The 27,698-nt window shown below is 42.5% G+C and overlaps 1 protein-coding gene across 9 annotated transcripts in view; it reads left to right on the top strand.

Moving 5' to 3' along the window:
- KANSL1 (KAT8 regulatory NSL complex subunit 1) overlaps positions 1-27,698 on the top strand; it is a 195,401-nt gene that overhangs the window by 5,418 nt on the left and 162,285 nt on the right. The window lies entirely within an intron of this gene.

Raw genomic sequence — 27,698 nt, 5'->3', positions numbered from 1 at the left:
ATTGCATTATATCTTTTTACACTTTCTGATGTTTGTATCAGATTTTAAAAATTAAATAGGAAATTAAAAATTTTAAAGAACAGCATCTCAATCCTTCCTTTTCTTCTCTTTCTGTGTCTGGAAGTCAGAGAAATGGCAAGGGTTCTAACTGAGAGAGAATAGTTTTTTTTTTTGTTTTGAGACGGAGTCTCGCTCTGTCACCCAGGCTGGAGTGCAGTGGCGCAATCTCGGCTCACTGCAAACTGCGCCTCCTGGGTTCACGCCATTCTCCTGCCTCAGCCTCCCTAGTAGCTGGGACCACAGGCACCCGCCACCACGCCCGGCTAATTTTTTTGTATTTTTTTTTTTTGGTAGAGACGGGGTTTCACCGTGGTCTTGATCTCCTGACCTCGTGATCCGCCCTCCTCGGCCTCCCAAAGTGCTGGGATTACAAGCCTGAGCCACCGCGCCCGGCCTAATTTTTGGTATTTTTAGTAGAGACGGGGTTTCACCGTGTTAGCCAGGATGGTCTCGATCTCCTGACCTCGTGATCCGCCTGACTCGGCCTCCCAAAGTGCTGGGATTACAGGCATGAGCCACCTTGCCCAGCCGAGAGAATAGTTCTTGAACAGTGGTTGAGGGGATATGCAAAAGGGCCCATAATCTAGGACACGTGTTCTCTTGGGATCTTCAAGAATTTTGAATTTATAGATGTATATTTCTAGTATTGAACTGCAAAGTCAGGCATTAAAAAATTTAACTTGGTCAGGCACGATGGCTCATGCCTGTAATCCTAGCACTTTGGGAGGCTGAACAGGCAGATCGCTGGAGCACACGAGTTTGAGACCAGCCTGGGCAACATGGCAAAACCCCGTCTCTACTAAAAATACAAAAGAAAATTAGCCAGGCATGGTGGTGTGCACCTGTAGTTGCAGCTACTTGAGAGGCTGAGGTGGGAGGATGGCTCGAGCCTGGGAGGTGGAGGTTGCAGTGAGCTGTGATTGGGCCCCTGCAGTCCAGCCTGGGTGATAGAGCCAGACCTTGCCTCTTGTCTCATTAAAGAAAAAAAAAAAAAATTAAAATTAACTTGCTCTTAAAGTTTTAGTAAAAAAAGGTTTTCATTGTATATCCCCTTAAGTTAGCAATTACATATAATCTCAGCATTCTTCCTTTTTTTTTTTTTTTAATGAGACAGAGTCTCACTTTGTTGTCCAGGTGATCTTGGCTCACTGCAACCTCCACTTCCTGGGTTCAAGTGATTCTCCTGCCTCAGCCTCCCGAGTAGCTGGGATTACAGGCGCCTGTCACCATGGCCAGCTAATTTTTTTTTTTATTATTTTTAGTAGAGATGGGGTTTCACCAGCTTGGCCAGGCTGGTCTTAAACTCCTGACCTCAGGTGATCCACCCGCCTCGGCCTCCCAAAGTGCTGGGATTACAGGCATGAGCCACCGTGCTCGGCCTAATCTCAGCACTCTTAACCGTGTGACTTTGGGTGATTTTCTTAATCTCTCTGAGATTCGGGTTCCTCCTTCATACTGGAAATAATAACACTTACTTCAGAGGACTTTTGTATTATATCTGTAAAGGACATAGGGCAGTGTTTGGCTTAGTGAACTACTGCTGTTCTTATCATGATTACTAATTTTTTTTTTTTTTTTTTGAGACGGAATATTGCTCTGTCACCCAAGCTGGAGTTCAGTGGCACGATCTCGGCTCACTGCAACCTGCGTCTCCCAAGTTCAAGCAATTCTCCTGCCTCAGCCTCTCAAGTAGCTGGGATTACAGGCGCATGCCAGCATGCCCAGCTAATTTTTGTATTTTTAGTAGAGACGGGGTTTCACTATGTTGGCCAGGCTGGTCTCAAACTCCTGGCCTCAAGTGATCCACCCGCCTTGGCCTCCTAAAGTGCTGAGATCACAGGCGTGAGCCACCACGCCAGCTCTTATTGTAATTACTATTAATAATAGCTCCTCATAGCCTAGTAGTGAGAGAGAGGGCTCTGGCTATGTGATATGGGGTAAGTTCATTAACCTCTTAGAACCTTGGTGTCCACACCGTAAAAAGGGTATAATGATAGTACCTAGATCCTAGAGTGGACTTTATAAGGATTAAATGAGTTTTTTGATGCAGAGTGTTTAGAACAGCACCTGGTAGGTACTTAGTAAACCTGAGCTGCGAATTTTCTTGTGACATCTGTTTGCTAAGGCTGCTGCCACAGAGTGACATACGCTGAGTGGCTTAAATAACAGAAATTTATTGTCTCACTGTTCTGGAGGCTAGAAATCTAAGGGCAGAGGTATGCTTCCTCTGAAGCAACTGGGACAGGATCTGTTTCAAGCCTCTCTTCTAGCTTCTGGTGGCAGCATAACTCCAGTCCTTATGTAGAGTTCTCCCTGTGTGTATTTCTTTTGTTTATTAAAACCGAGTCTTGCTCTGTTGCCCAGGCTGGAGTGCAGTGGCATAATATTGGTTCACTGCAACCTCTGCCTCTCAGGTTCAGGTGATTCTCCTTCCTTAGCCTCCTAAGTAGCTGGGATTACAGGCACGTCTCACCATGCCCAGTTAATTTTTTGTATTTTTTGTAGAAACAGGGTTTCACCATGTTGCCCAGGCCAGTCTTGAACTCCTGACCTCAGGTGATCTGCCTATCTTGGCCTCCCAAAGTGCTGGGATTATAGGCATGAGCCACAGTACCCAGCCTAAATTTTGTATTTTTTGTAGAGACAGGGCTGCACCTTGTTGCCCAGGCTGGTCTCAAACTCCTGACCTTAAGTGATCTGCCCGCCTCAGCCTCCCAAAGTGCTGGGATTGCAGGCATGAGCCACTGCGCCCAGCTTCCCTGTGTGTATTTCTCTGTGTCCACAATTTCCCCTTTTTTATAAGGACAAGTCATACTGGGATTAGAGTCCTCCCTGATGACCTCATTTTGACTTTATGACCTCTTTGAAGATCCTATCTTGGTTTTTTTTTTCAGTTTCTCTTTGTTGCCCAGGCTGGAGTGTAGTGGTGTGATCTCAGCTCACTGCAACCTCCTCCTCCTAGGTTCAAGTGATTCTTCTGCCTCAGCCTCCCAAGTAGCTGGAGTTACAGGTGCTCGCCACCATGCCTAGCTAATTTTTACATTTTTGGTAGAGACGGGGTTTCACCACATTGGCCAGGCTGGTCTCGAACTCCTGACCTCAAGTGATCCACCCCCCTCGGCTACTTAAAGTGCTGAGATTACAGGCGTGAGCTACCGCACCTGGTCTGAAGATCCCGTCTCTAAAATCACATTCTGAGGTACTGAATGTTAGGAGTACTACATAGCTTTTTTTTTTTTTTTTTTTTTTTTTTTTGAGACAGGGTCTCCCTTTGTCATTCAGGCTGGAGTGCGGTGGCACTTGGATCACTGCAACCTCCAGCCCTCTAACCTCCGGGCTCAAGCCATCCTCCCACCTCAGCTTCCCAAGTAGCTGGGACTACAGGTGCGTGCACTACCACATCTGGCTATTTTTTTTTTTTTTGAGATGGAGTCTTGCTCTGTCGCCGAGGCTGGGGTGCAGTGGCGCATACTCAGCTCCCTGCAAGCTCTGCCTCCTGGGTTCATGTCGATCTCCTGACCTTGTGATCCACCCGCCTCGGCCTCCCGAAGTGCTAGGATTACAGGCGTGAGACACCGCACCCGGCCCACATCTGGCTATTTTTTAATATTTTTGGTAAAGACGGATCTTGCCATGTTGCCCAGGCTGATCTTGAACTCCTGAGCTCAAGCGATCCTGTGGCCTTGGCCTCCCAAAGTGCTGGGATTACAGGAATGTGCCACTGTGCCCAGCCCCCTGCAGTGCTACATATCTCTTTTGGGGAACACAATTCAGCCCAGAACAGGTGTATGTCATTTATCATGGGTACTAGACCTTCAACACCTACACATAGGAAATGAAAATTTTGGTGCAAATTGATAGCATGACTTAAAGAAGTAGATTATTTCTTTAGCTTCTTATGTATTCATCTTTAACAAGATTTTTGTTTTATCTTTGAAACTTTTTTTTTTTCGAGACAGAGTCTTGCTTTTTTGCCCAGGCTGGAGTGCAGTGGCGCGATCTTGGCTCACTGCAACCTCCGTCTCCTGGGTTCAAGCCATTCTCCTGCCTCAGTTTTCCCAGTAGCTGGGATTACAGGTGCCCGCCACCACATCTGGCTAATTTTTGTAGTTTTAGTAGAGACAGGCTTCACCATGTTGGCCAGGCTGGTCTCGAACTCCTGACCTCAGGTGATCCGCCTGCCTCGGCCTCCCAAAGTGTATGAGTCACTGAGCCTGGCCCATACTCTTGGTTTTCTTTGCAAACTTTTTTCCTCTTTTGCTTCTAAAAACATTAGTATTTGCCTTCCCTTGACCCTTCCTCTCACCCTGTGCAGTTTCTGAGGAATGCCCTAGATAAACTTGTGCCTCACTTGCCGTCCATATGCCGATGATTTGCAAATGTGTGTTTTTCCAGCTCTGACTAGTTTTCTGATCTCCAATCCCATATATACAGTTGCTTCCTGGACAGCTCTACTTGGATGTCCTATGGGCATTTTATTTTATTTTTATTATTATTACTATTGAGACGGAGTCTCGCTTTATCACCCAGGCTGGAGTGCAGTGTCACGGTCTCGGCTCATGGCAGCCTCTACCTCCCAGGTTCCAGCGATTCTCTTGCCTCAGCCTCTGGGTAGCTGGGATTACAGATGTGCGCCACCACGTCCGGCCAGTTTTTGTATTTTTAGTAGAGATGGGGTTTCACCATGTTGGCCAGGCTGGGCTCGAACTGACCTCAGGTGATCCACCTGCCTCAGCCTGCCAAAGTGCTGGGATTACAGGCATGAGCCACTGCATCCGGCCATCCTATGGGCATTTAAAAATGATCTTATCCACTTCCCCAAGTCCAACCTCTTCCTATCTTCATATCTTAGTGAGCGGTAGTGTCACCCAGCCAGTCACTCAAATCAGGGATTTGAGAGGCCTTTGGATTCCTTCTTGTGCCATTCTAGTCAACACATTCTTGAGATCCTAGTTCATAATGTTTTCCTAGTCATCCTACTTCTCCTTTTTGAGTCCAGACCTTCATCGCCCTTTTGGCTGCATGATCTTCTGTTGCCTTGTAATCATTCTCCTTGACTGCTTTCTCTCTTCCAAGTCGCTGCCAACATGATCCTTGTAAAATGCATGTCCAAGCGTATGATCATATCCCTCTTCCACCATGGCTCTCCTAGCTTTGAAGGTAGAGTTGAAATGTTTTGCCAGGTCATCGCTCCACGTCTTCCTGAGCATCCTGTATGCAGTAGTACAGACTGCTTGTGCCCAGTTCCTTCTGTGTACCCTGTTGTTCCTTGCCTCTGGGTCGTCACACAAGCAGTTACCTCTGCTTAAGATGGACTCTACCCTGTTCTGGAAACTTCCTTCCCCTAGTCTTTAATAACAGTAGTGGCTGGTCCAAGTATAGTGGTGTTTACTATTAATTGATCACAGCCAGTTACAGATTTCTTTGTTCCTTCTCTACTCCCACTGCTTCACTTGATTAGCCTTAAAAAAAAATAACAGTAGTGATAATAGTAATAACAGTAGCTGACACTGAGTGCTTCCTCTGGACCCAGGTATTATCACTTTATGATCAGAGTTCATAAAGAAATACAAATGACCAAGAAGCATATGAGAAACATTTTTATTCTGATAAGTAATCAAAGGAATGCAGATTAAATGACATACTATTTTTTACCTATCAGATTTGCAGTTGACTGTGCTGTCAAAGGTGGTAAGGGGACAATCTCTGAAACTGTTAGTGTGTGTGCATGTGCGTGTGCATATGCAGACCTGGCACTTCTATTGTACTGATTGCTGGTTTGCTCCACTTTGATCCCAGCTAGTCTCTAGGTTCTTTTGAGAGTGAGGACTGGCTCTTGTCTTTTATCCTCACTGCTTGCTGTTTTTCTTTTTTTTTTTTTTTTGTGACGGAGTTTCGCTCTTTGTTGCCCAGGCTGGAGAGCAATGGCGCAATCTCGGCTCACTGCAACCTCTGCCTCCCAGGTTGAAGTGATTCTCCTGCCTCAGCCTCCCAAGTAGCTGGGATTATAGGCGCCTGCCACCACGCCCAGCTAATTTTTGTATTTTTAGTAGAGACAGGTGTCACCATGTTGGTCAGGCTGGTCGCGAACTCCTGACCTCAGGTGATCCACCCCCCTCAGCCTCCCAAAGTGCTGGGATTACAGGCGTGAGCCACCATACCTGGCCATCACTACTTGCTCTTGATGGCACTTAGTAAATGAGTGTTAAAGACTGTATTGCTGGACTTGGGACACGCATCTTTAGGAGGGTATCAGTGGAAAAGCTGAGAGTCACATGCATTTGCCAATCTTGGCCTTACCCTTTGGATCTATTGGTCCCAGTCTGATAAGTGCAAGCAACTTTGGAATAAGGATTGCCAATAATTAAGATTTTTAATAATCTTTCTTTGAATGTTAAAGGGCAGAAGTGTTTTTGTTGTTTTTGCTTTTGGAAAAAGAGAACTAGTTTGCTGACCACCCAGTGTCGTTTGGTAATTTAGAATGTTTTCACATAGTTAAAGTATAGGGAAATGAATATTTAGGCCTGTGGTGTTTATATATTTAGGCCTGTGATGTTTATATATGCCAGGTAGTATATTTGGCAGGGAATTAATTTTTAGAATTGTTTGTGACATTAGTTCTTACATATTAGTTTTTTTTTTTTAGATGGAGTCTCACTCTATCGCCCAGGCTGGAGTGCAGTGGCGCAGTCTCAGCTCACTGCAACCTCCACCTCCTGGGTTCAAGCAATCCTCCTTCCTCAGCCTCCTGAGTAGCTGGGACTACAGGCACGTGTCACCACGCCCGGCTAATTTTTTTTTTTGAGACCGAGTCTCGCTCTGTCCCCCAGGCTGGAGTGCAGTGGTGCGATCTCGGCTCACTGCAAGCTCCGCCTCCCGGGTTCATGCCATTCTCCTGCCTCAGTCTCCCGAGTAGCTAGGACTACAGGTGCCCGCCAACACGCCCGGCTAATTTTTTGTATTTTTAGTAGAGACGGGGTTTCACCGTGTTAGCCAGGATGGTCTCGATCTCCTGACCTCGTGATCCGCCCGCCTCGGCCTCCCAAAGTGCTGGGATTACAGGCTTGAGCCACCGCACCCGGCCTAATTTTTATATTTTTAGTAGAAACAGGGTTTCACCATGTTGGCCAGGCTGATCTTGAACTCCTGACCTCAGATGATCCACCCATCTCGGCCTCTGCAAAGTACTGGGATTACAGGCATGAGCCACTGTGCCCCGCCTAGTTCCTGCACATTAGAAAACGTTTGGGCCGGGCACAGTGGCTCACGCCTGTAATCCCAGCACTTTGGGAGTCCGAGGCGGGCCGATCATGAGGTCAGGAGATTGAGACCATCCTGGCTAACACGATGAAACCCCGTCTCTACTAAAAATACAAAAAAAAAAAATTAGCCGGGCGTGGTGGTGGGTGCCTGTAGTCCCAGCTACTCGGGAGGCTGAGGCAGGAGAATGGTGTGAACCCGGGAGGCGGAGCTTGCAGTGAGCCGAGGTCGTGCCACTGCACTCTAGCCTGGGCGACAGAGCGAGACTCTGTCTCAAAAAAAAAACAAAAAAAACAAAAAAAAAAAATAAAGAAAACGCTTGTCTCTCTTGCCTTCTCCATGACAGCTCTGTTAAGTATGAGTTTAGATACACAGTATTTTCTTTTTTATTACTGTGTATAATTTGTATTTGTACTGGCCGGGCGCGGTGGCTCAGGCTTGTAATCCCAGCACTTTGGGAGGCCGAGGCGGGTGGATCACGATGTCAGGAGATCGAGACTACGGTGAAACCCCGTCTCTACTAAAAAATACAAAAAATTAGCCCGGCGTAGTGGCGGGCGCCTGTAGTCCCAGCTACTTGGAGAGGCTGAGGCAGGAGAATGGCGTGACCCCGGGAGGCGGAGCTTGCAGTGACCCGAGATTGCGCCACTGCACTCCAGCCTGGGCGACAGAGCGAGACTCCGTCTCAAAAAAAAAAAAAAAAAAAAAGTTTGTATTTGTAGCAAATTTGCAGCCCAGAAGACAGGCAAGCGTATAGTTCTAGCCCACGTTTTATTTTTACTGGGCACTTGATGGTGGTGGTAATTTATCGGTCAGCAGGGGGAGCTGCAGTTGCTGATATTTAAGTGATTCCATCTCAACTGGTTTTCCACAGAGAGTTTGTCAGCCAAGAGAAAGAAAAGTTTTGCTGGCAAAGAACATGATCACAGTTGATAAGGAAGAAATACAAATGACCAAGAAGCATATGAGAAACATTTTTATTCTGATGAGTAATCAAAGGAATGCAGATTAAATGACATACTATTTTTTAACCTATCAGATTTACAGTTGACTGTGCTGTCAAAGGTGGTGAGGGGACAATCTCTGAAACTGCTAGTGGAGTGTGCATTGGGCCTAGTTTTTTTGGAAGATATTTTGGCAACATATATTGGCAAAATTAAAAACGTTCTTTAATTCAGTAATTGCACATCTAGGAATTTATCCTAAGGGGGAAAAATTAAGATATATAGAAAGATTCGTGAATGAAGGTGTTCATTGTAACATTATTCATATTAGTGAGAATTGAGAATAAACCTAAATGAGCAGCAAGATTTATAGGAAAATAAATCATGGTATATTTAAGGATGAACATTTACAACCATGGAATAGTATTTGAAAGAATTTTTCTGGCCGGGTGTGGTGGCTCATGCCTGTAATCTCAGCACTTTGGGAAGCCGAGGCGGGCAGATTATGAGGTCAGGAGATCGAGACCATTCTGGCCAACATGGTGAAACCCCATCTCTACTAAAAATACAAAAATTAGCTGGGCATGGTGGCACGTGCCTGAAATCCCAGCTACACAGGAGGCTGAGGCAGGAGAATTGCTTGAACCAGGGAGTTGGAGGTTGCAGTGAGCTGAGATGGTGCCACTGCACTCCAGCCTAGTGACAGAGCAAGTCTCTGTCTAAAAAAAAAAAAAGAATTTTTAATGTCTTAGGATGTTGAGTAAATGATAAACGAAAAATTCAGGGTGCAGAGCTATATAAGGAGCATTCGAAGTGTATAAAGATAAGGAATGTATATATGTTCTTGTATAATATGTATGTATATATTACACACACATACATACCGAGGTAAAAGAATGGAAGGAAGTCTATACCAACCAGCCTCCTTGAGTCTGTCTGTCAGGGGTCCATCCAACCAATTGTTCTATCTAAATTGGCACCAAGTGATGTTTTCAGGTGAAATATTGTTATCTGTTAAGATGTTAACCTCAGAAATTTAGGGCCTCACGTCTGATAGCACTTCTATCCTGTAGGACCTGAATGGACCTAATATACATACATTTATCCAAGCACTTGAATCTATTTTTTTTTTTTTTTTTTGAGACGGAGTCTTGCTCTTTCGCCCAGGCTAGAGTGCAGTGGCGAGATCTCGGCTCACTGCAAGCTCCGCCTCCCAGGTTCACGCCATTCTTCTGCCTCAGCCTCCCTAGTAGCTGGGACTACAGGTGCCCGCCACCGCGCCCGGCTAATTTTTTGTATTTTTAGTAGAGACGGGGTTTCACCGTGTTAACCAGGATAGTCTTGATCTCCTGACCTCGTGATCCACCCGCCTCGGCCTCCCAAACACTTGAATCTATTTTTAACTTGTAGATTGTGGTAACACAATCCACAAGTTTCTTTTATCTGTTATAGAAAGACTTTTCAAGCATAAAAGGTGAATAAATCAGTATTTACCGTATTGATATGTTTTCTGATTTTGATCACATTGCCCCTTTGCTTTCATGTTTCTCAATTGAAGATGCTTGACTTTTTAATTTAATCTCCAGTGAAACTTCCTTCCTGGATCTTTGTCAGCATTGCTTTCCCTTTCTGGATTTATGATAACTACTCAGAACTGCATTTTAGTTATAACTACACTGTGATTTGGTAGAAGGATAAGCAAATATGTTCTATTTACAGCAAGCTTGTCCAACCCATGACCCACAGGCTGCATGCGGCCCAGGACAGCTTTGAATGTGGCCCAACACAAATCTGTAAACTTTCGTAAAACATTATGAGATTTTTTTTGTGATTTTGTTTTTTAGCTCATCAGCTATTGTTAGTTTAGTGTATTTCATGTGTGGCCCAAGACAGCTCTTCTTCCAATGTGGCTCAGGGAAGCCAAAAGATTGGGCACCCTTGATTTACAGTTTTTTCCTAGTAGGATTTGGTCCTCCCTCCCTCCCTTTTCTTTTTCTTTCTTTCCTTTTTTTTTTTTTTTTCACATAGAACATCACATTGTCTTTAGGGAATATTCTATAATTATTCAAAAATTCCTTTTTTGACTGGAAGGCATGAGTCTTTTAAGTATAGCTTAGATTTTTTTCCTGTAACCTTTTCATTTGTCCATGCTGTAACATACCTGCAATTTCCTCCCATGTAATGTTTTAACTCTCATATCTCAGTGGGCTCTTAGAGGTAATCCAAGGTAAGAACCACCATTTTAGTTAGGTCTGATGGTTAGAAAGCTTGAGTTGAAACGTGCCCTTCTGGAATTGCCACTTTGAGCCCAATTTTGTCTACACAGGAACTGCTTAGAGCAAGTCTGGTTTGTCTTCTGCTAGATAACCCTTCACATATTTAGACAGCTTTTATACTTGCCAAAGCATTCTCTAAGCTGAATATAAATCTTAGTTTTTGCAAATGTTTCTCATTTCATATATTTAGAAACCCTTTCCATCTCTCCGTTCCCTTATTTTTCCAACTCGTGTGGTATTTCATTATTAGGAATCTCATCATCCCATCTGCAAAATGGGGAATTATCTGTATATTTTTTGTACAATATATTAAAATGTTAAATATAGCATTTCTAAAAAATTTTTCAATCTTCTGTTTATACTTCTTCATTTGGGGAAGTACCTCAGCATCTACCTATAATTTTCTGTGTCTCAGTTATGTCCAGTCTATAGTAAATATTCTCATCCTGTGACCACTCAGGTCTTTAAAAAAAAACTTTAATTTAGAATATTATCAAGAGTTTTGTGAAAGCTCACATAAATTATATTCACATATTTATTTTCTTTTTCTTTTTTTTTTTTTAGACGGAGTCTCGCTCCGTCGCCCAGGCTGGAGTGCAGTGGTGCGATCTCGGCTCACTACAACCTCCGCCTCCCGGGTTCAAGCGTTTCTCCTGCCTCAGCCTCCTGAGTAGCTATGACTACAGGCGCACACCACCACAACCGGCTAACTTTTGTATTTTTAGTAGAGACGGGGTTTCACCATGTTGGCTAGGATGGTCTCGATCTCCTGACCTCATGATCCACCTGCCTCAGCTTCCCAAAGTGCTGGGATTACAGGCATGAGCCACCGTCACCCAGCCACACATATTTATTTTCTCAGAGAATTTGGGTGAACTGGTGTGGTGTGATTTCCACTTTTAGAATCCATGTTGTCTTTTCCTCAGAAGGTTATTCATGCTGATATGTCTTCTGAGCCCATCTTTATTAGAGATTTGCCAGTTTGGGCAGTTTGAAGTTGCAGCCTACTTGAGTGGATGGGAGTTACTTTGATGACAGCATTTTTTTGTTCATTTTGGTTCAGAACATACTTATTGAGTACCTAATATGCCAGAAGTTGAGCAAGGAAAATGTTGATAAAGGAAAAGTGGATTCTATCCTCCTGGGATTTAGAGAAGGTCACTCATATGACCGTCAGCTAATATGTTCTGCCCTGCAGTTTAATAATTTATACTTAAATGCCTTTAAAACACAGAGAAGGGGCCAGGCGTGGTGGCTAACGCCTGAAATCCCAGCACTTTGGGAGGCCGAGTTGGGTGGATCACTTGAGGTCAGGAGTTTGAGAACAGCCTGGCCAACACAGTGAAACCCTGTCTCTACTAAAAATACAGAAATTAGCCGAATGTGGTGGCACACGCCTGTAATCCCAGCTACTTGGGAGGCTGAGGTGGGAGAATGGCTTGAACCCTGGAGACAGAGGTTGCAGTGAGTCGAGATGGTGCCACTGCACTCCAGCCTGGGCAACAGAGCGAGACTCTGTCTCAAAAAAACAACAGAAAACCCGTAGAGACTATTTTGGGTCTTCATGACTACCTGACATCTGACATATCAGTTTGAGGAATTTAGTATATTTAATGATGCATTTGATTCACTATTAGCGATTTGTATGCTTTAGAGAGTAATTTAGATAGCTTTTCCCCTCTACCTTCCCCAGTAAATATTGAAGTAAATAAGAATTATATCATATCAGCTGTCTTGCTTTTTATCAATCCCATTTATCAAGTGACCCATCCAGTTTTATTTGGCATCTAGCTTTTTATATATTTAAACTGTCTCTTAGGTGACTTTGCATTTTCTTTTTTTTTTTGAGATGGAGTTTTGCTCTTGTCACTCAGGCTGGAGTGCAATGGTGCAATCTTGGCTCACTGCAACCTCCGACTCCCGGGTTCAAGCAATTCTCCTGCCTTAGCCTCCCAAGCAGCTGAGACTGCAGGCATGCGCCATCATGCCTGGCTAATTTCTGTAGTTTTTGTTTTTTTTTTAGTTGAGATAGGATTTCACAATGTTGGCCAGGCTGGTCTCAAACTCCTGACCTCAAATGATCCGCCTCACTTGGCCTCCCAAAGTGCTGGGATTACAGGGGTGAGCCACTGCGCCCGGCCTGCATCATTTTGTTGTAAGGTTTTTTTTTTTTTTTTGAGACAGAGTCTTGCTGTGTCGCCCAGGCTGGAGTGCACTTGCAGGATCTCAGCTTCCTGCACCCTCTGCCTCCAGGTTCCTGCACCCTCTGTCTCCGGTGGGCTGAGCTGAGGTGGGACAGACTGACGTGGAGAGGAAGGGAAGCCGCCTGGCCTGAAGATGCCGTCTCTAAGATCACATTCTGAGGTGCTGAATGTTAGGAGCACTACATATCTTTTTCTTTTTCTTTTTTTTTTTTTTTTTTTTGAGACAGGGTCTCCCTCTGTCATCCAGGCTGGAGTGCGGTGGCACTTGGATCACTGCAACCTCCAGCCCCCTAAACCCCGGGCTCAAGCAATCCTCCCACCTCAGCTTCCCGGGTAGCTGGGACTACAGTTGCGCACTACCACACCTGGCTACTTTTTAATATTTTTAGTAGAGACGGGGTCTTGCCATGTTGCCCAGGCTGATATTGAATTCCTGAGCTCAAGCGATGCTGTGGCCTTGGCCTCCCAAAGTGCTGGGATTACAGGCATGTGCCACTGTGCCCAGCCCCTTGGAGTACTACATATCTCTTTTGGGGAACAAAAGTCAGCCCAGAACAGGTGTATGTCATTTACCATGGGTACAAGATCCTCAACACCTACACATAGGAAATGAAAATTTTGGTGCAAATTGATAGCATGACTTAAAGAAGTAGATTATTTCTTTAGTGTCTCATGTATTTATCTTTAACAAGATTTTTGTTTTATCTTTGAAACTTTTTTTTTTTTTTGAGATGGACTCTTGCTCTTTCACCCAGGTTGGAGTGCAGTGGTGCGATCTCGGCTCACTGTAACCTCTGCCTTCTGGGTTCAAGCGATTCTCCTGCCTCAGCTTCCCCAGTAGCTGGGATTACAGGCGCCTACCACCACATCTGGCTAATTTTTGTCTTTTTAGTAGAGACGGGGTTTCACCATTTTGGCCAGGCTGGTCTCAAACTCTTGACATCAGGTGATCTGCCCGCCTCAGCCTCCCAAAGTGCTGGGATTAAAGGCATGAGCCACTGTACCTGGCCTTTTTGTATTTTTTGTAGAGATGGAGTTTTGCCATGTTGTCCAGGCTGGTCTCAAACTCCTTAGCTCAAGCAGTGCCCCCACCTTGGCCTCCCAAAGTGTTGGGATTACAGGCCTGATCCCCTGTGCTCAACCTGATGAGATCTTTTCATGTGCTTATTGGCCATTCATATATCTTCTTTGGAGAAATGTCTATTTAAATTCTGTGCACATTTTAATTTTATTTTTATACACCTATTGTTTTTTAGGCAAGGTCTTACTCTGTCACTATGGCTAGAGTGCAGTGGCCAATCGTAGTTTTCTTTTTTTTTTTTTTTTGAGATGGAATCTTGCTCTGTCCCCCAGGCTGGAGTTCAGTGGCGCTATCTCGGCTTACTGCAATCTCCACCTCCCAGGTTCAAGTAATTCTCTGCCTCAGCCTTCTGAGTAGCTGGGATTACAGGCACCTGCCACCACGCCCGGCTAATTTTTGTATTTTTAGTAGAGACGGGGTTTCACCATCTTGGCCAGGTTGGTCTTGAACTCCTGACTTCGTGATCCACCCGCCTTGGACTCCCAAAGTGCTGGGATTACAGGCGTGAGCCACCACGCCCGGCCCAATCATAGTTTTCCATAACCTCAAACTCCTGGACTTAAGGGTTCCTTCTGCCTCAAGCTCCTGAGTAGCTAGGACTACAGGTGTGTGCCACCATGTCCGGCTAATTGTTTTTTTTTTTTTTTTTTTTAAATTTATTTTGTAGAGACAGGATCTTGCTATATTGCTCTGGCAGGTCTCAAAATCCTTGCCTCAAGGGATCCTCTCCTTCTGGTGTGAGCCACCGTGCTCAGCTTTTGCCCATTTTAAAATTGGATTCTCTTTTTATTGTTGAGTTGTAAGAGTTCTTTAAATATACTAGATACAAATCCCTTGTGAGATACATGATTTGCAAATATTTTCTCCCATCTATGGGTTGTGTTTTCAATTTCTTGATGGTGTCCTTTAATGTACAAAATGTTATAATTCTGATGAAGCCCAATTTACTTGTATTTTCCTTTGTTGCATGTGGTTTTGAAGTCAAGCCACCAAATGAAATGAAGATTAGCTTTTGTTTTTGTCTAGGAATTTTATTGTTTTAGCTGTTACATTTAGGTCTATAATCCATGTTTAAATTTAATTAGAATTAATTTTTGTGTATGGTGTGAGATACAGTGGTCCAACTTCATTCTACTGCATGTGAATATTCAGTTGTCCCAGCATGGTTTGTTGAAAAGACCATTGTTTGTTTCTTGTAGAGATGGGGTCTTGCTTTGTTGCCTTCGCTAGTCTCGAACTCCTGGCCTCAAGCAATCCTCCTGTCTCGGCCTCCCCAAATGCTGGGATTACAGGTGTCAGCCACAGCACTTGGCTTAAAAAGACCATTCTTTCCTCCACTGAATTGTCTTGGCATTCTTATCGAAAAATCAATTGACTGTCAGCGTAAAGGTTTATTTCTGAACCCACAATTATATTCCATTGATCTGTATGTTTATCCTTATGCCACTACCACACTGTCTTGATTTCTGTAGCTTTGAATTATGTTTTCAAATCAGGAAGTGTGAGTCCCCCAACTTTGTTTTTCCTATTCAAATTTCTTTTGGGTATGCTGGGATCACATTGATTCTGTAGATCAATTTAGGGAATACTCCATTTTAACAGTGTTATATCTTCTGATCTATTCTCATCCATGAACATGGGATGTCTTTCCTTTTTTTTTTTTTTTTTTGGAGACACAGTCTTGCTCTGTCATCCAGGCTGGAGTGAAGTACAGTAATGCAATCACGGCTCACTGCAGCTGTAACCTACTAGGCTCAAGTGATCTTCCCTCCTCAGCCCCCTAGGCAGCTAGGACTACAGGTGCATGCCACCACATCTAGCTCATTTTTGTATTTTTGTAGAGACTAGGTCTTGCCATGTTGCCTAGTCTGATCCTGAACTTCTGGGCTCAAGCAGTCCACCCACTTCAGTCTACCAAAGTGCTGGGATTACAGGTGTGAGCCATCACACCTGGCCTTTCCATTTAGTTAGGATTTCTTTAACTTCTTTTGGCAATTTTTATATATCTCAGAGTATAAGATTGTCATTGCTTTTGTTAAATTTATTTCTAAGTGTTTTTTTTTTTTGAGACAGTGTCTCATTTTGTCACCCAGGCTAAAGTGCAGTGGTGCGATCTCGGCTGATTGCAACCTCCGCCTCCCAGGTTCAAGTGATTCCGCTGCCTCAGCCTCCTGAGTAGCTGGGATTACAGGCATCCGCCACCACACCCAACTAATTTTCATATTTTAGTAGAGACAGGGTTTCACCATGTTGGCTAGGCTAGTCTCGAACTCCTGACCTCAAGTAATCTGCCCACCTCAGCCTCCCACAGTGTTGGGATTACAGGTGTGAGCCATCGTGCTTGGCTTTCTAAGTCTTTTTTTTTTTTTTTTTTTTTGGGATGCTATTGTAATTGGCATTTTTAAAAACTTTTAATGTTCAGGTTACTTATGGCTTGTGTATAGAAATACGATTACTACTTATATATTGAGCTTGTATCCTGTAACTGTGTTGGATGTGTTTATTGGCTCTAATAGTTTATTTGTGGGATTTTCTTAGGATTTTCTATATACAAGATTATATCATCTGCAAATAAAGGTAGTTTTACTTCTTTTTTTTAAGCCTGAGTGATTTTTATTTCTTTTTCTTGCCTATTTGCCCTGGCCAGAACCTTCAGTGCAGTGTTGAACAGAGTGGTAAGAGCGGATATCCTTGTTTTGTTCTTGACCTGAGGGAGAAAGCATTCAAGCTTTCTCCATTAAGTATGATTTTAGCTATGGGGTTTTTGTAGGTATTCTTTTTTTTCCCCCATGGGTATTTTTTATTAGGTTGAAGATGTTTTCTTCAATTCCTACTTTGTTGAGTGTTTTTATCATGAAAGCATGTTGGATTTTGTCAAGTACTTTTTCTGCATCTATTCAAATGATCATGTGGTTTGTATCCTTTATTAATACCATGTATTACATGAATTGATTTTCAGAAGTTAAGCCAACCTTGAATCCCTGGGATTAAGTCATACTTAGCAATGGTGTATAAGCCTTTTTATATGTTGCTGGATTCATTTTGCTTTGTTGAGGACTTTTACATCTGTATTCATAAGATATATTGGTCTGTAGTTGTCTTATGATATGATTGGTCTGGTTTTTGGCATCAGAGTAATAATGGCTTTATTGAATGAGTTGAGATGTGTTCTTGGCTTCATCTTTTTTTTTTTTTTTTTTTTTTTTTTTTGAGATGGAGTCTTTCTCTGTCCCCCAGGCTGGAGTGCGGTGGCGCGATCTCGGCTCACCGCAACCTCCACCTCCTGGATTCATGCCATTCTCCTGCCTCAGCCTCCCGAGTAGCTGGGACCACAGGCGCCCACCAACACGCCCGGCTAATTTTTTTGTATTTTTTAGTAGAGACGGGGTTTCATCATGTTAGCCAGGATGGTCTCGATCTCCTGACCTCGTGATCCACCCGCCTCGGCCTCCCAAAGTGCTGGGATTACAGGCTTGAGCCACCGCGCCCGGCCGCTTGGCTTCATCTTGAACTAATTTTGGTTTAACTTTGAACATTCATTTAGCAAGAGTAAATTCTAATTGCCTAATTACTGAATGAAGATAAAATTAAAGGTATAACTGTTTTTTTGTTTTTTTGAGATGGAGTCTCACTCTGTTGCCCAGGCTGGAGTGCAGTGGTGTGATCTCCGCTCACTGCAACCTCCACTTCCCAGGTTCAAATGATTCTCATGCCTTAGCCTCCCAAGTAGCTAGGATTACAGGCCCCTGCCACCACACTCAGCTAATTTTTGTTTTTAGTAGACTAAAAATACAAAAATTTTATCATGTTGGTCAGGCTGGTCTCGAACTCCTGACTTCAAGTGATCCTCCCAACTCGGCCTCCTCAAGTGCTGGGATTACAGGTGTAAGCCACCATGCCCGGCCTTTTTGTTTATGTTTGTTTTAGAGATAGAGTCTTCCTATGTTGCCTAGGCTGGAGTACAGTGGCCTATGGTTTCAAGCACTCCTCCTGCCTCAGCCTCCCAAGTAGCTGGGACTAGAGGCACATGGCACACTTAGCTTGGTTGCCTTCCCCCCGCTCCCCAACCCGTGAGACAGGGTCTTGCTATTTGTCCAGACTAGTCTAGAACTCCTAGGCTCAAGTAGTCTCTCCACCTCAGCCTCCCAAGTAGCTAGGATTACCGGCACATGCCACCACACTTGGCAGTCAACTGTTTAAAAAACATCTATTATTTAACATTCGGGGTAGAGGTTCTCAGTATAGAACTTTAGATCCTTACTGCCTGCTTGGTTCCCTGGATTTTTTCTCCTAGTTTTATTTGGGATACTTACTTCATTATTTCATTTTGGTTATGCCATAAATAACACCCAATTTTAGCATTCCTGGGATGATTTAGGCAAGCTTCAGAATAGAGGCCAGAAGTAAATGGAATTGGAAGCATAAAGCCACTAAAATTTTTTCATTGTTCTCTGATCATTTTTTAGCTTTGGATTTTTTGATCATTTAACGTATCAATGAGTAGAAAGGATTTTTCTTGACTACCACATAGCTTATAAAGTGACCAAGTATTCTTTCCTTAGAGATTCTACAGTGTTTAACATTCATTAGGTACTCAGTATGTTTATGAATGAATATATATTAATGGTAGGGCTTTTATAGGGTCTTATTTTACTGAAAATTGAAGATAATCATTCACATTTGGATTACAAGTGTTTGTGTTATGTTATAAACATTTAATGCCCTAGCCCAAATATTAGCAAGCATGGTCGTATTTTGGTATTGCCACGGTAGGTATTCTGGGAAGTGTGAGTAGTTGTTTTTTCCTACCCTCTGTGCTGAAGGATTTCTTTCTTTTTTTTTTGAGACAGAGTCTTGCTCTGTCGTTCAAGCTGGAGTGCGGTGGCGCGATCTCAGCTCACTGACACTGCAACCTCTACCTCCCGCCGGGTTCAAGCAATTCTCCTGCTTCAGCCTCCCGAGTAGCTGGGACTACAGGTGCATGCCACCACGCCTGGCTAATTTTTTGTATTTTAGTAGAGACGGGTTTTCACCATGTTGCCCAGGCTGGTCTCGAACTCCTGAGCTCTAGCAATCCACCGGCCTCGGCCTCCCAAAGTGCTAGTATTAGAGGTGTGAGCCACCACGTCTGGCCTGAAGGACTTCTTATACCAAAGAAGATACAGTTTCATTTAACTATTTTATTTTATTTTTTCTGATGCTGGTTAAAGTTGGTTCATTTGGGACACATTTCATTAGATAAATTTGTGTCTAAATGTGATTGTGAGAATTTGGAATATGGTGGAAAATATTGAATATTAGATTCTACAATTTTTGTCAGTCTAATTCAGAAACAAAAAAGATTGCGGTTGAGAAAATCATAGATGATTTCTTTGTAAATGAGTTACAGAGATAAGACAGGACCTTTAGCATTTCCTGAATTCCAGTCATGTTCTCAGTAACTTACGGTCTCTTTTATAATATTGTACCCATGACAATTTATACGTTAGATTTCCGGTTTTATCTTCTGCCTGGAAGGATTACATTCAGGGGTTTTAGCCATGCATATTTATCTATAAATGGTCTAAACCAGTGCCTCTTTATCTTTCCTTAAAGTACTTTTCAGGGTCTAGGGCTGTTTGGAGCAGTTTGTTACAAGCAGGACATATCTCTCTGAGGACTCCTTTTCTATCTTGAAACAGTGAGAATTTTTCATTTTGCTCTGTATGCATTGCATATCCCATATCCGAAATGCTTGGGACCAGAAGTTTTTTGGATTTCAAATTTTTCAGATTTTGGGATGTTTGCATGTACATAATGTACTATCTTGGAGATGGGATCCAAATCTAAACATGAAATTCTGTTTCATATACACATTATGCACATAGCCTGAAGATAATTTCTTTTTTTTACCTTTTTCTTTAAGAGTTGATGTCTCATACTGTTTGTTGCCCAGGCTGGAGTGCAGTAGCATGATCCTACTCACAGCAGCCTAGAACTCCTGGGCTCAAGTCATTCTCCTGCCTCAGCCTCCCAGGTAGCTGGTACTAGCTGGTACAGTTGCATGGTGCCAAGCCCAGCTAATTTTTTTGTTTGTTTGAGATGGGGTCTGATTCTGTTACCCAGGTTGGAGTGCAGTAGCGCCATCTCTGCTCGCTGTAGCCTCCACCTTCCAGGCTCAAGCAATTCTCCCACCTTGGCTTCCTGTGTAGCTGGGACTACAGGTGCATGCCACCATGCCTGGCTAACTTTTTGTATTTTTGGTAGAGAGAGGTTTTGCTACATTGCCCAGGCTGGTCTTGGACTCCAGAGCTCAAGCGATTCACCTGCCATGGCTTTCCAGTGTTGGGATTACAGGCTGGAGCCACTGCAACTGGCCTTAATTTTTTTTTTTTTTTCAGAGATAGGGTCTCACTGTGTTGCCCAGGCTGGTCTTGAACTCCAGGGCTCAAATGATCCTCCCATCTTGGTCTCCCAAAGTGTTAGGATTACAGGCATGAGCTACCACAACCTACCAGTTTTATACAAAATTGAAAATAATTTTGTTCTTAAAATAAACAGTGTTTCTGATGGTTCAGAGAACCATCAGAAGCAAAGGTGTCACGTGTGGAATTTTCCATTTGAGGTGTCATGTTGGCACTCAAAAAGTTTCAGATTTTGGAGGTTTTGAATTTTCAGATTAGGGGTGGTCAACCTGTAATATATTTGTGTTTATTTTAACAAAAGTACATCTGATTTTACTACAATCCTTGATCAAATTGATACTCCAAAAGAGTTGCTCCTGTATATATTCAGTGGCTTTGGTTACTCCCTGTTTGTAGCTGTATGTTCTTGAGTGTACATAGAAACAAGTTCAAGAATCCAAGAATTAGTGGGTTAAAAATAATGTTCTAGGCTGGGCGTGGTGGCTGACGCCTGTAATCCCAGCACTTTGGGAGACTGAGACGGGCGGATCAGCTGAGGTCAGGATTTTGAGACCAGCCTGGCCAATATGGCGAAACTCCATCTCTACTAAAAATACAAAGATTAGCCGGGCATGGTGGTGCGTGCCTGTAGTCCCACCTACTTGGGCGGCTGAGGTAGGAGAATCGCTTGAACCCAGGAGGTGGAGGTTGCGGTGAGCCCAAATTGTGCCATGCACTCCAGCCTGGCAGCCTGAGCAGAGCGAGGCTGTGTCTCAAAAAAAAAAAAGTAATTCCAAGAATGGTATGCCACTTCATTGGAGGAAACAGGTCTGCCATCTTCCAAAGTCCCTAGGTTTGCCATGCCATCAGAATAAGATTTTACAAGTTGCATCATAACTTAGAATCGGCAACTGACGTAAAATAAATAAATAAATACATATATACATATATATATATTTTGAGACAGAGTTTCGCTCTGTCGCCCAGGCTGGAGTGCAGTGGTGCGATCTCGGCTCGCTGCAAGCTCCGCCTCACGGGTTCATGCCATTCTGCTGCCTCAGCCTCCCGAGTAGCTGGGACTACAGGTGCCCCCCACCATGCCTGGCTAATTTTTTGTATTTTTAGTAGAGACGGAGTTTCACCATGTTGGCCAGGATGGTCTCGATCTCCTTATCTCGTGATCTGCCTGCCTTGGCCTCCCAAAGTGCTGGGATTACAGGCATGAGCCACCGCACCCAGCCTGCAAAAACATTTTTTAAGGTGTGTTTTGCCTTGTACACCTGCTGCCTCCTTTTCTCTTTGAACATGTTTCCTTCTGACTCAGTTTTATCAGGCCCTCCACAACTTGGCTACTCACAGCTGCCTTGAAGTTCTGCATATTTACCTTTATGTTTCCTTTGGAAAAGAACTCAGGTAGTTTCTTGGTACATTTTGGCCAAATTCTGACACTCAACTTTATTATCTGATAAAACGTTTGGGTCCTGCGTAGATTGCTTAATCTGCAAAATCAGTATATTAGAATACTCCTTCTATGTTTGGTCATTGAACTTTCAGGGTTAACCACACATTCTAGTTATTTGAGAATTTTAAAATATTCTAAACTAAAGTTAAAAGCATTAGAATTAACTAAAATTCACCAAAATAATCAGGGTGTGTGTGTGTGTGTGTGTGTGTGTGTGTGTGTGTGTGTAAACTCATTGAGGAACTTTATTAAAATGTTCGTATAAAATCCTGGTTAAACTGCTTGCACTAGAAATGAGTGCTGGTAGCTGCTATTAAATCCACCACTGTGGAGAAGAAGACCAACAATCTTGGGTGCTAGATTTTAACAATAGCTGATGGCCTGAGAGAACCTGACTTGTTTCTTTCAGTGATATAATTGTATTCAGTTGAGCTTTAATGTTGTCTTCTGAATTATCCAAAAGTAAATTATTTCTAGACTTACTAGTACATTTAGGTTTAACCTACAACAGTATTGTTCTCATTACTAACACAGTTAAATCAGGAGGCTGCCTAATAATTAGTTTTTCTTTTGTATAAATTATTGGGTCAGTTCTGTGGTGAGATGGTAAAATAATATCTTTATGTAAATCCTGCAGTTTGTATCAGTAGTATGAGGAGGAAAATATCTTGTTAGGTTGGATTGAAATGAAGGAATGCTATGCATTCTTGTAATACTTTGCCATTTATGAAATGCTTTTGTTTAATCTTACTGAAAGTTTGTTTCTACTGGATTCAGTCAGTACATAAAAATACTGTATATTTTGAATCAGTTAAGGCCTCCATTTAATGAAAATAATCTTGATTTCTGAGCTTTGTAGTCATTGTAATCAGTATGAGGATTTTCTTCTACTTGCATTTGGCTAAATCTTTATACTTGTGACACTGTGAAATAGGTAGTATTGTTTAGGTTTAATGCCTTTAGCATGTTTGCACGTCCAGTTCACCAAGTGAGTAGCACTGGTGAATTAGAAGCGGGAAAAGTGAGAATTGAAGACTGAGAGACCCTGATCCCAGCTTTGACGCTTTGGCAGTCTCTTAACTGGCTTCTTTCTGTTGGCCTCATTTTCACACTAATAAAATGTGGCGGCTGAACATATTCCTTCTACATCCTAAATTTTTTGACTTAAATTTCTTAACTTTGGTTTAGTTTACTCTGGCTTTCTATTTAATATTTAGCTGGTTAAATATTAATGTGAGAACATGCCTCAGTTTCAGCTTAAAGATGTTTCTTTCATAATTTTAATATGGGTTTTTACATAGTTTTATGTGTTCATTTCTGTGATATCTAGAATAAATTCTTGAGCTTAATAGGTACTCACTAGATTTTTGTTGAATTAATAATAATAAACTTAATAGGTAGGTGGTATTACTATCTCCATTTTACAGAGCAGAATACGTACTTTGCCCAAAGTAACACAAAGAATAAGTGAGGGAGGCAGGATTAGAATCTGGGGCTACCTAGGTCCTGTGTGCTTAAGTACTACATTCTACCTTTTTCATTCAGTCAGTTGAATTAAATGTATTTTAAGTATTTAATGTGGCATTAGATTTATGATTGTAAATAATCGTTCTCAGAATATGTTTTTAGGGAGCTAAAAGTATTTTTATATATAGTATTATCTAAGTTCATGAATGAAAACATTGTTTGCTGGAGTCTAGACAGGGATTTTTTTTTTTTGAAACAGAGTCCCGCTCTGTCACTCAGGTTGGAGTGCAGTGGTGCGATCTTGGCTCACTGCATCTTCCACCTTGTGGGTTCAAGAGATTCTCCTGCCTCAGCTTCCCAAGTAGCTAGGACTATAGGCATGTGCCACAATGCCAGGCTAATTTTTGTATTTTTAGTTGAGACAGGGTTTCACCATGTTGCCCAGGCTGGTCTCAGACTCCAGGCCTCAGGTGATCCACTTGCTTCGGTCTCCCGAAGTGCTAGAATTACAGGTGTGAGTCACATCCAGGCTTTGTTTTTTTTTTTAAATTAGGTCCAAGTCCTAAGTAGATAGGTATTTGAGGTTTGAATTAGGAAAGAGGTGCTGATTTTTGCTTCACTCAGATTTTAAACTTTAAAGTTTAGAACTGTGGAAAATAGCTTCATTCACTAATAATAATAGTTAAACTTAATAGGTAGGTGGTATTACTATCTCCATTTTACAGAGCAGAATACGTACTTTGCCCAAAGTAACACAAAGAATAAGTGAGGGAGGCAGGATTAGAATCTGGGGCTACCTAGGTCCTGTGTGCTTAAGTACTACATTCTACCTTTTTCATTCAGTCAGTTCTTATGATGTGTCTCTTTTGTGCCAGGCCCTGGGCTAGGTCCTAGGTAAGTAACCAAAAAAATGGGTCCCTGTGCTTTTGAAACTAAATGGCCTAGGCTTTAGGACTTGTCCTGAGTTAATATATAATAATTGCTTTTTCTTAAGTGCAAAAAAAGTTATTCATTGTCCTTTTGAGATTAGTTTGGACATACGAGATACTGAATTTGTGAGAGATTATTCCGTTTAGGAATTTCTGGCTTGTTTAGAAAGTCTGCGGTAGGGAAGGTAGAGAGTGCCTTTTTGGAATACGTTTATTATCTATAGATGAGAGTTACAGATCTTAAATTAGAACAACCACAGTTCCTGCCTGCAAGGGCTTTCAGGCTGGCTTGAGGTGGCAAGACTGGTATATGAAAACAACCTCAGAGGAATTACAGAGAGCATTTAACCAAGGGTAATGTAGTGCCAACTCTGTACATTATTGGTTCTTTTTTTGAGACAGAGTCTCCTTCTGTCGCCTAGGCTGGAGTGCAGTGGTGTGATCTTGGCTCACTGCAACCTCTGCCTTCGGGGCTCAAGTGATTCTCATGCCTCAGCCTCCCGAGTAGCTGGAACTACAGGTGTGCACCACCATGCTTGGCTACTTTTTGTATTTTTAGTAGAGACGGGGTTTCACCATGTTGGCCAGGCTGGTCTCGAATTCCTGGCCTCAGGTGATCTGCCTGCCTTGGCCTTCTGGAGTGCTGGGATTACAGGCATGAGCCACCGCGCCCAGCCTACATTATTGTCAAGTGAAATGAGTAGATGATAACAGTGGTGTGGTGGAATATAAGAGGATAACATGAGTTGTAGGTGGATTGGAGAGTAATTAACAAGGAATGGTGGTAACGAGGGATGGTCCTCTTTTTCTAGGTAGAGAGAACACAGACAAAGATGGATGGGTACAGAGCTGTGTGTAAGAGGGAATACCTTTTCCTTTTTTCTTTCTTTCCTTCCCCCCCTTTTTTCTGAGATAGGGTGTTGCTCTGTTGCCCAGGCTGGTTTGCAGTGGCGTGATCATGGTTCACTGCAGCCTTGACCTCCTGGGCTCAAGTGATCCTCCTGCCTCAGCCTCTGAGTAGCTTGGACTACAGGCATATGCCACCACCCCTGGCTGAATTTTTTTATTATTTATTTTTTGAAGAGATGAGGTTTTGCTGTTTTGCCCGGGCTGTTCTCAAACTCCTGGGCTCAAGCAATACTCTCACATTGGCCTCTCAAAGTGCTAATTATTTAGGTGTGAGCCACCATGCCTAGCCATGGAATGTTTTTTCTGAGGAAGAAATAATAAGATTAGTTATATAAAATATTGTAATCATAAAGTAAGATACAAATACTAAAAAACATTAGAACTCAATCATTGTTTTTTAACTTCATTTATTATATAAGGAACCTAACTCAAATTGGCTTAAACAATTAATAAATGTTTATTGTTACATTGTTCTAATGTGGCTGGAAATCCAGAAGTCATACAAATTGTCAGGATTGGTTGATACAGTGGCTTAATGCTATCACCAAGGACCAACTCTCTATTCCCTTTGATGTTGGTGGCATCTTCAGGCTTGCTGCAAAGGTGACTGTAGCAGTTTGAGGTGTCACTGTCTGAGGAAGAGGGACTGTTTTTTCCTCCATCATTTTTAGGATTGAAGAACCTTTTCTCACAGTTCTCTTTTGGAGGCTGTCCAGGGGACTTCTACTCACATCTTATGGCCATTCCTAACCAATCATTGGCAAAGAGAATGGGGTAAAACTAATCAGAATAGAGTAGGTATTGGAGAGTCAACATGACTATTCCAAGAGTGATTTGAAATGTGTTGGTGTTTTTATTTTTTTATCACTTTCATTTTGAGACGGTCTCGCTCTGTTGCCCAGGTTGGACTACAATGGCATGATCATGACTCACTGCAGCCTTGACCTCCCAGGCTCAAGCAATCCCCTCAGCCTCTGGAGTAGCTGGGACTGTAGGCACATGCTACCACACTTGGCTAATTTAAAATTTTTTTTGTAGAGATAGGGTCTCACTCTGTTGCCCAGGCTGGTCTCCAACTTGCGAGCTCAAGTGATCCTCCCACCTCACCCTCCCACAGTGCTGGGATTACAGGAGTGAGCTGCTGCACCAGGCCTTTTTTTTAAAATCTTTTTTTATTTGTTTATTTTGTATGTAGGTGTTTTCAATCAGCCTTTTGGACATCCACTATTTTTTGGGGGGAAATTTAAAAAAAATTTATTTCTCTTCATAAGATTTTTGTGCGGTGGCTCATGCCTGTAATGCCAGCAGTCGAGTCCAGGAGTTCGAGACCAGCCTGGGCAACATAGGGAGACTCCGTATCTATCAAAACAAACAAATAAAAAGAAATGAAAAAAAAATAGCTGGGCATGGCGGCATATGCCTGTAGTGCCAGCTACTCAAGAGGCTGAGGTAGGATCACCTGAGCCTGGGAGCCTGCAGTGAGTTGTGATTGCACCACTGCACTCCAGCCTGGGCGACCGAGCAGGACCCTGTCAAAAAAAGAAAAGTAAAAGTTGGTGCCTAGGAAGAAAGATGTCTGATTTTAGATAAGAATATACAACAGGTTGACTGATTTAAGTGCCATAAACCCTGTGAACTCTTGACTCTTGCACTAAGCAATGAGAGAAAGGGGAAGCTGGAATTTATAGTTCCCCCAAATACATGGTTTTAAAAATGAGCATTTTCCAGTTTTCTCCTAATCCATTAGAAAAATATATTTCATATAATCTTGCTTATTTGGTTGTCTAATTAAATCTGACAGTTGGGTCTTAAAAATTTGGAGCAGCAGTAAGATTATTTTGTTATGGTGTGTCTGAATTTAATATTTAAGTATACGCTGCAAAGGGCTTTGCCTTATTTGGTGTTTTTCATTCTGCTAATTTAGATTTCAGAAGCCTCAGATTGGGGCTCTAGTTCGCCATCTATTGGTCCAATACCCTTCTACTGTATTTTGTGGAATTACTATTTATGTGTGTATGTGTGTACAATAAAAGTCAATTAAAGTTTTTTCCCAGGGTTGTAAATTAAAAATCCACGACTAAAGACCTCTTTTGGATGTGTATACAAATATTAGTTTATTCTTTGTGTAATTTGACCCTATGACTCCAAACTGCCTGCTTTTGATATTTGAGAACCATGACTATGCTTGAGAGTGTGATTTTAGGAGTATAAATGGAAGCTCGCAGAAACCTAGGTGCAGATGTTGCAGGGGCAGGTGAGTTAGTGTAACTTTGTGGGAAGACTAAAACCGTTCTGTAACGACTGTGAGGGTGTTTTTTGATAAGCAGAAGTGACGTATAATACCGGATATTGGTTCTGGTAAGCCACAAAAAAGTGTGAAGCATTTTGCGTCTTCCTTTTTGGTAGTAGAGCATACGTACCCTTCTTATCTGCCTAATTTGATGATTTAATGATTTGAACGATTTTTTCTTCAGTCATTTAAGCTAGTTTTGATGAATCCTAGATTAGTCTTTTAAATCTCAAGATACTGCACTCATCTTTTGGCAACTTTAAAGGGTGGTAGAATTATACTTTGTGTGACACTTTGTATTACATTATGTTTCTGAATTCTTTAAGTCTAGGAAAGGTTCCATTATTTTAAGGTTCTATTTTGGGGACAATATAAAGTTCTGTACTGATAAGCTGGTCATGAGAAATGATAAGGTGCCACCACTTTAAACCAA

Source organism: Hylobates moloch, unplaced genomic scaffold, assembly GCF_009828535.3.
Source record: "Hylobates moloch isolate HMO894 unplaced genomic scaffold, HMol_V3 SCAFFOLD_10, whole genome shotgun sequence".
NCBI classification, from domain to species: Eukaryota; Metazoa; Chordata; class Mammalia; order Primates; family Hylobatidae; genus Hylobates; species Hylobates moloch.
Note: the sequence above shows the minus strand (reverse complement) of the source record. Positions and strands in the feature narration are given on the sequence as shown.